Source organism: Falco naumanni, chromosome 1, assembly GCF_017639655.2.
Source record: "Falco naumanni isolate bFalNau1 chromosome 1, bFalNau1.pat, whole genome shotgun sequence".
Classification (NCBI taxonomy): Eukaryota; Metazoa; Chordata; class Aves; order Falconiformes; family Falconidae; genus Falco; species Falco naumanni.
Window position 1 is genome coordinate 96,755,951 of NC_054054.1, and position 9,525 is coordinate 96,765,475.

Genomic DNA, 9,525 nt, shown 5'->3' on the forward strand with positions numbered 1-9,525 from the left:
GTCTAAGGCAGCATTCATTTCATCATGAAAAGGAAAACATCATAATTTAGGGTCACACGTCTCCTGCCTGTCAGTCAGGCACTGCCAGCTATTTTTACAGCATCCCAGGGTGTTGTGGCAGTCTAGAGAACAAGTGACACACCTTTCCAAAGGCTGTTCAGAATGATACCACTCAGTGAGAAGCTCTGACCTCCAAGCTTTGGTTTTGTCCCGGATTTTTTTTTTCCTGAGTAGGCTTGCAATAAAGTATCTCTCTGTGTATTGCACATTTTTTTCTATTCCACATCAATTTTCTTTGCTTCCCATTGCTTCATGGACTTTCCCTGCCCACTGCAAAATCTGTCTTGCAGGTTCAGTGTTAGAACTTTTCTCATGGTGCTGTGGCATGTGGGTGGACCAGATGTACCATGAGAACAAGCCCTCTCACACCAGCAGCCAACAGCTGAACAAAACTATACATATCGTAAGAGAAGCCAAATTTCACTCACGGACTTCAGTAGCTTTTGGTTGCTTCTGGTTTACATTGAAATAGAATCTGGACAATTTTTCTAACATAATAAACAAAATTACAATTATAAACAATCCAGTAAATCTACTGGGCATCTGAAAGAGGCCCAGAGACCATACAGGAAACAATCCCAAGCATCCCTGCCTCATAGCCAAATATTATACCTGTGATGCAAACAAAACACCTACATGTTTACAGTTTGGTGGGAGTCTTGATCATGTAATAGCTTTAGGGTTCAAACCACTGCTCATTAAAGTCAACAAGAGTCTTTGCATTGACTTTAACGAGCTCTGAGCCAAGAATGGAATCTACAGCACTATACCGAGAGTTCAAAGTGGAAAAAAATGAACTCTGGTAAAGCTCTTACCTTGTTCTTTCTGAAAGTTGAATGCCTGAAGGGGCCACACTCCTCTTGCTGTGCAGGTTCAGCCTCCACGGGTAAAAAGCCCTGCTGAGCCCCTCCTGACAGTGCCAGAGTTCCTCACACTGAAAAGTCCGCTAGCAGTTTTCATTACAATAATTGTGTGACAGTTAATACTACATTGTAGAGAAAGTGGGCAACAAAACACAAGGGAGCAAAGTCCAGATGATCAATCACCCTTTCCACTGACACTGTCTTTAGATAGGTTGTTTTCACCGGAAATATACTCCTAATAATTGCCCAGATTCCTTGTTTTTTCAACATCATTTCTATGGCAAATGCCATTAGCTACTGTGCCATGGTGATTTAAAGCTGAAAACCTACTGTGACCTGAACCAAAAGATAGATTAACTTATCTGCTTTAACAAGGAGTTGCTTGAAGTCTTATAGGAAAGATCGTATGAACTTACATTTCATACGGCCAGTAATTGCTTTTCCTGTTACTTTTGCATTAAAGAAATACAAAAGGAAATGGGAGCTGTGTGCATAATGGGGACTGGTTGTAGTGCTTTTAAGTCTGCAGGTCATCAGTTCAAGGTAATTTAGCTGATGACTCCAGTGGTCTCAGCCCAGCTGTCAGGGGACAAGTGACCACATCTGGCCATCCACCAGTGCTAAAACCTTGATGGCACTTCAGTAAAAGCAGAGAGCTTTGGCTTTGACTGACCAGCCTAGCCCAAGCCAGAGTCCTGTGCCTGGGGGTATTGTTTCAGACTCATCTGTTAAGCAGCTGGATACAGCACAGTCAGACACTGACAGGAGGTACCTAGGTCAGTCCCTCTGAGCACCACATACAGAGAGGTCAGTGTCTCTCTGTCTCTGATGATTACAGAAATCAGAAAAGGCTGAGTAGATTCCCAGTGATACAGGGTTATTCCTGGATAGCCACAGGGGAGGGCTGTGTATGAGGGATCTGCTAAGGGCCTGCTGATGAGGATAAACAGAGAGAAAAGTTTTCAGCAGAATGACCTCTAAGAACGAATTTACTGAGTTTCAGCATCTACAAGCTGATATCCTTCAAGAAGGCTCAATTCTCAGCTCCCATTGTTTCATTAGGAGAGATGCTGAGATCAAGAAGGAACCCGTTTTCAGTAGGATTTAAATTTAGACATGGAAACCGAAGACTTTTAACCTGAAAAGATCCCTAGGACTGTGAGTTCTGACTGTTCTTTTATTTCCATTTGGGAACTCTCAGCAGTGATGCAGCTCCTGTGCAGTGAATTTAAGCTGACTAGAACTGCTTCTCTTGGTTTCCTTCCACAAGTGACAGGCTGACAGCTACTACTCTTGGAAGAAGATGGCCTTCCAATCCTCAGGTCACCACATAGTGCACAAACAATTTCTTTCTTCTCATATCTGATTTGAAGCTATAGGAAATAGTGTAAGAGAACAGTGAAGCCATCTCTCCCATTGTCCATCACATGTCACTGTGTCATGACCTGATTTCAACATGCCACATCTCAACAGGCAATTTGAGAGCTGTTGTCCTTCCAGGCTTTATAAATGTGTTAAATGGGGTGGATACCTGGAGAAGAAATGTGCCATTGACTGTTGGACATTACGGGAGGGAATAATGTGTCATAAATCAGAGACACAACACTACTACAGCAGGCTAGCCAAGACTATGGACTATAAGAGTCCTTATAATGACATGTATTTGCTGAGTCAAGAATTTAATATGTAAACTGTTCAGTGAGGCTTTACATCTCTCCTCTGGTCCTGCGTTCTAAATGATCACTTAAAAAAATACATCTGAAAACAGTGTTCAATTTTTTTCTTGGAGAGAGTTACCCTCACTGTTATACATGCTTCTTCAATTTTTTAAAAAAACTCCAGAAAATCTTAGGCTGTGAAACATTTGGGGTTTTTGAAAGATTTTTTTAATTCTTCAGAGTGGTTTTCTTTAACCATGCTTAGAACAGAAGTGTCCTTCCCCCTGCAGTATTTTCACTTGCTTGTCACAAAAGTAAGCAGGCTAGAAAAACAGAAGTAGGAAACACAGTGTATGTCTAGAAATCAGGGAGATTAAACATACCAGCAGAAAGCCACCTAGTTCCCACTCTCAATGGAAAAGTAATTGAAGGAAAGCACATTAGCTGACATAGCAGATTTATTCCTCTACATGGTGTTTCTCGTGCTCCCATTGCTTCTTCTTCAGCAGGCTTTCATTCCTCCAGCTCTGCTCCTTTGCAGGGTTTCATCACCAGGCTTTATGAGTTTATGAGTGTGATGCTTCTTTTGCAAACAAAACCCCAAATCCTTCCATGAAGCAGGATTTGATTTTGATATTTTTTTCTTCAATTAAAAAAGTGGTTCCTTCAGGCTCCACAACCTCAGGCAGCTTAAATGAGCTAACTAATCTGCTGTTTTTAATTTAATAAACCAGTTCTAAATACATGCAGTTACCAGAAAGTGATAATGCCTCAGGCAAGGTTGGCACTAAATCCTCTACAGATCAGAAGTTACATCCCTCCAGTTTTCAAGCTCTTCGTCATTCAAGTTACCTGTTGCCACATGGCATCAGTGCTATGCGCCCTTGGAAGCCTAACTACTAGGCTTGTAGTGCTAAGCAAGCTGTAGCTGTCCACTAGTGATTCTGAACATAGATCTGAGCAAGTGAATTTATCTTTGACCAATAATGGCATTACTAGCTCTTCTACTCTGCCCTGTGCATAGAAATTCAGGCAGCTACAGTCAGACCTTACTCTGAGTAATTATTCAAATAGAACTCATTAGTGTTAGCAGGAAACCATGCTGTAAACATTTGTTGTCCCAGAGCTGCACTGAATAGGCAAAGTCCATTTCCAGCTGGGCTGTCTGGGGACAGCCATGAGCATGAGTCTGGAGCCTGTCGGGGACTCGCTCTTCTTAACCTGAAGACAGATGCTGTGGGTGCTGCTGGTTGTCACCCACAGCAGGGAGGGCAAGAACTACACAGAGACACTCTCGTCCTTTCTTCCTAGTATAGTGCTTACTCCAAATGAACAAAGCAAGACAAGACTCCGTTTGGATCAGAGAGAGATCACCTACCTCCAGGTGGGGTGTTAATCCAGATCTGCATTCCCTTTTTGGCAACAGACTTCACAATACCCTTACAGCCTTAAACACCATGAGGTGAAAGTACAGATAATCTCCAAATGTTTTACTTGCACCATAAAACAAGGCACCAGTCTTATTCCCACTCTGCAGTTGGACCCAGAGGCATGGTGGGCTTGAGCCAAGAGGGGTCTGGTTCTCTGGAACGTCCCGCCACTGCCTCCCAAACAGGCAGCCCATTTGGCCTCTGCCAGCACTGGGCAAAGCTTTAGTTCTTCGTTTTTGATGCCTTATTCAAATCCTGCTGCAGTCCCCCCACACGCCAGTTCAGTGTGAAAACAGGCCCATTGGGGTTGCAGAGCGTTCCCTGCAAGCGGGCAGAAGGGCCGTGTAAAAATCAAATCCACATGACTGTATTTACAGGCAACCAAAGAGAGGGTTGCTCTTCCAAGAAAAACTTTTCCATGTAAAAGAATTCTTAATCTCCCCTTTGACTGTCATTGTTGAAATGATGGCTTCGCAGGCTTGAAATTTAAGACCCTATCGGCATCTCTTCTGTTAGCCGTGATTTATGAATGGTTTCGCTGTTGATTATCCTCCAAGATTACAGCACAGCAGCCCTGACAGACAAGCAGAGGAAATTTCACAGGGTAACAGGCAGGTCCTTCTCCAGGGCAGCGAGGCAGGGAGGTGTGTTTTGACTCAAGTATGTAACAATATCAAAAATGCTGACTGGACTCCACAGGTAATCAAATACTCTGCATGTAGCGCCCTACTCAAAGGCAAGCAGAGTCAGCAGAAGTCTTTATGTTGATTTCTCTGTGCTTCAGATCCTTTGCTTGTTCTGTAATACAGCATTCAGGGTTTAGGGTTTTTTTGGTGGGTTTTTGTTGTTTTGGGTTTTTTTTTTACTTTGATTGTGACACAAACTGTACAAACTGCAGTCAAATGTGAGAAGGCAACCTTTTCATGTAACACTATGCATGTTCTTCAGAGATCATCCTCCTTTACTGCAGTTGTAAAGTCTACTGTCTTGTCTGGGATATGCACTGTCTTTATGTCAAGCCCAGGATATTCAAAGGAAATTTGCTTCATTTGATTTATTGCCAAGAACAGGCACTCCTGACCCCAGAAAAGAGGATTTTGTGTCTTTCATTCTCATTTCCTGCTAGACAGTTTGTTCCAAGTCACTGCTAAGAGGGACTGTTTATCTGGCAAGGATAACGGGGCCAGAGCAGGTGCAGCCATGACTAGAGGGAGCTGCACAGCATTCTGGTTGCTCCAACAGTGCAGGACTGACACAGCTGACAGGAGACAGGAGCAAGCTACAAGCCCTTGTAGTAACTTGGCAAAGCCATCTCTAAGGATGCTGCAAGGAGACCAGGTATCTCCTGAGAGAAGCTCTCAGAAGCAACTGCCTTGTGTTTCCTTCCTTCTGGACTGTGCCTTTCATTGAACCAGCCAGCCAAGACTCAAGAGTCCAGGTCGAAAAAATTTCTGAGGTGGGGGCTGACTGAAAAAAAAATGAGTAGACCTCTCAGGAAGTGATTTTATCTCTTGATAAATGGACTCTTCTTTTCAGGCAGAAAAATTCCTTTGATTTGAATTATGCCATGCTGCCCTGCAAAATTAATCATTATTGGCATGTGGTTTCCAGGTCTAGATGATGATACAAAGAGCAGAAAGCACATCCATAGTGCAGTGAGCAGTGGTGTGCCACCTTCATGCTTCGGATCATTTTAGGCTAAGGTGAACAACTCCATGAGGTGCCAGGCAAGGGTCTGGGCCTGAGGTACCCAGGTCCTGCTCTGTGTTGATATTCCCCTCAGTGGTGCTGCTCTTTTGGTGCCTTTCAGCACTATTATCAGGAACACACTGCAGAGAGGAGAGGCTGCACCTCTTTGGAGGGAACCAAAGAGCATAGTTACATCCAACTGTATTCGAAACCATTCTTACTGGGACTAGTTATGCTGTGGGTGTTCTGAAGGATCAGGTTTGACAGTGAACCAGAATGGACATTCCTAGCATTCTTCCCATTTTGCCACCCAGCCTGCTTCAGAAAAAGTCCTGATGTAGGTGTTTGTATCCTGTCTCTTTCTTCCCTCACTGTATTTGTCTTTCAAGCCTGGCAGCAGTGGAAGGAAACTTAGCACGTGATGCTGACATTCTGCCATGCCTGTGGGATGGCAGATTCCTGAAGTACTCAAATCTAGCTAAGAGAATAGCCAGGCAAACAGGAGGCAGAGGACTCATCAAAGCATGGAGAGGCTTGAATCCCAGTGGATTCAAGGAGGGATACCAGCTTTTATCCAGAAGCAGGGCTGCTCACACCAGGAAGGCTGTCTGGGCTCCTGCCCCCACTGCCCACAGAATCCCTCTCTCATGACTTCCCACCTGCACTGCATCATTTTGTGCGTTTTGACCTGACTGTTCATGACACATCTTACTAGAGGGTTATTCAGTCATAAAGGGCTGCTGGATGTTATAGCACAGTTGTGTTGGATACAGGAGCCCAGCCAGAACCTGGACATATGGAAGGAAGGCAGAGAAAAGTATGGGGCTGCAGAGAGGCTGCAAGGGGATCCCAGGAATACCACCAGTGCGAGGAGTGCCAGATGTGAGTCCCATGCTACTTGGCAAGGCAAACAATAGCCAAGAGGAACAAATGTTCAAGCATGTGCACAAAGTCACAGCATTTAACTGAGGGATCTCTGAAGACCACATAGCCCTAGGCAGATTTTGGTTTGTAAAGCCTCACCTGGAAACCTCAGACACAGCTGAATGGAGCTCCATCAGCCAGGTTGCAGATCACGTTGCATCCCTGGTGCTCTGCTCATTACATGAGAAAAGCTGTCAATGCCACATGTGGTATCACCAGCCTGGCAAACAGCAGGTCTCTGGTAGACCCTGCAGCTCCTGGCAAAGCACAGGGGTTTCTTCACAAGTGTTTCTTTACCCGTTTCAGGACTGGGCCTGGGGATTACGTTTTATAACAAAATAGACCAATGAAAAAAAGTTGGGGAAGTTCTGAGAAATGCGTGCTTCATAAAGCCCTCTTTAATTGATGTTGTCAGAATAACACCTCTGCCTGAGAATGAATCTTAACAGATGCACTTCTGCTGGAATTTTCCCTAGTTTTCTGCTACTTGAGTCCCCACTCCTTATTTATTGTTGTTTTACACTCAAATTCCCAGCTAGGCAGGGTATTCCTTTAGAGTAATTGCTGGTAGTAGAGGCCACTGTCCCACAGCCTATGCCTTCACACACTGCTGCCCTTGTACCACTGTGTTTGCACCTGTTTGTCTATACTCAGCTGCTTCAGAAAACTTCCCTCCAGACTTTTCCTTCCTCCTTGTCCCACCATACACACAAGGGCACAGTTTCCCTGTTCCCAAGCCAAGACACAGGAATGTACCAGTCCCTAGTGATTCCTTCCAGCAAATTAAGGATTGCTGAACTAAGGACAGTTTCAGTAGAGCAATATGGCCTCAACTAAAACTCCCGCACTTGTTTTTCTTCTTTGGTAGGGCACTGTGCAATATTTATGTCCTGTTTCGACAGGTCTAATTCTACTATCCCATATATACATCTGTGTCTGCGCACTGTATCCTTCACTGAGTTTCCATTCAGGCAAATTTTCACTGGCCATGAGCTTGATACTGTGGCTCCAGGAGGACTTTTGACCGAAGAATGAGTCATTTCCATCACAGCCATCAGGACAAGAGCATTTCTTACCACCTGCCCACCCTGTGCTTTATGCAAGAGAGCTACATCTTGAGCTTGAGTGGGTGAACAACCTACTACTAACTCTAAACATAATAATAACAATTAATAATAATAATTAGAACAACAACAATAGTAACAATACCAACATAATTATGTGCACACACATACCCTGCAGAACCCAGCAGCAGTTTTGCCAGTTGTAAGTTCAGTCAATGCACCTACAAATGCTTGGGGATGCTCAGCAGTGCCTGGCACTTCAAGTCTTCAGAGCTCAGCAAACCCTAAACCATGAACACCCACCTCTGTACTGAATATTTGTATTGTACTGAAATTTACCTTTAAAAATACATGTTATTTAGCTCCAGGAAAAATTGTAATTTTTCAAAACAAGAAAAAAACAGTCTTCCCCCAACTGCTCCCCAAGCTAAGATACACCTCTCTAGGAGTAAAGAATAGTGCACTCACCCCTGTCCAGTGTCTCTTTGTCCTGCTCCTTTTTTCTCCTTGGAGGAAGGCAACTCTGAAGGCAGTCCTTCCCCTTGCACATACAGTCTTGCCATTTCAGAAGAGGGGCAGGGGAACAGGGCTGCAGGGGAACTGCTGGGCTGAATGCCTGAGTTCACAGTGTTAACTGGCTGGAGAATCCTATTACATGATAGGTAGCAAGCCAGGGCCTAATTTATGGAAATTTTGACCTTTGGTCCCCTTTGACATTTTCAGATCAGCCGTAGCCTGTGTGAGACTTTAGAGCCCTTACAGTAAGGGGCTCTAAATCAGCCTGTTCGGCTGCTGAAGCAGACAAACGGGTCAGAGGTAAGAATTCACTGAGGTTCGTGTGTGGGCTGCTCAGTGCCTGTTTGACATTTATAAATCAGTGACATTCCTCTGCACAGCTCAGTGCATACAGATCACTTCAGTCACTCTGAGGAGGGCCCCTCATTTCTGTCAGGGCTGGATTTGGGCATCCTTGGCCTTTCCTTTTGACTTGAGCAAGAATACGTCTAAACAAATCCAGCTTTATGAGCTGGTGAGTTCACCTACCACCATACAGTGTGACCCGCTCCCTCAGGAGGATGGAGTGCAGGTCCTTTTCAGGCCAACCTTACCTCTGAGGACTTTTATATATATACATTTATATACATAAAACACTTATCACCATATTGATAAATACTCTTTGGAACCACTCTTGACGGCAGAGGTAAGAACAAGAGTCAGTCTGTTAGTACCTCAGCACTTCAGGGCTTGGGCGTGAAAGCCTCCATCACTAGGTGCAATAACAGACCCTGATGTTCCATCAACCACCACGACAAACATTGTGTTTGGTGGTTTTGTGGCACAAACAGCCACAGTCCCATTCTGTGGGGTGCTGGGCCAACAACTCAGACCCAGAGGCGGCGGCCAGTTGGATTCCAACAGTTTCCCATGGAAACCTATTTGCCGCAAATAAAGCTCCACCGGGCTGAGCCTTATGAGTGGGCCTGCCCCAGATTTCTCACAGTCTAGACTCTATGTAGAAAACATGATGAGAAAAACATAACCAGGGCTGTGGACAAGGTAACATTAATGTCAGCCAGTTATTGTGCAATAAATGTCCATATCAGCTTCAGCAATCCTGACCTGTTTAACTGCTGCTTGCTTCTCTGAACACCGAGGGCTGGTAGCGCCTCTGACATAGGCTGCTCCTCCTGGCTAGTGGCTGTGCTGGGATGTCCTCCCATTGCATTTATGGTGGCCTCAAACACAGAGTGGCCTCCAGCTCCTTGGCGGTCATGGACCAGCAGCTGTTGAGCCAAAGGAAAACTGTGTTTTGGGCTGCGCTAAGCCTGAGGGGAAA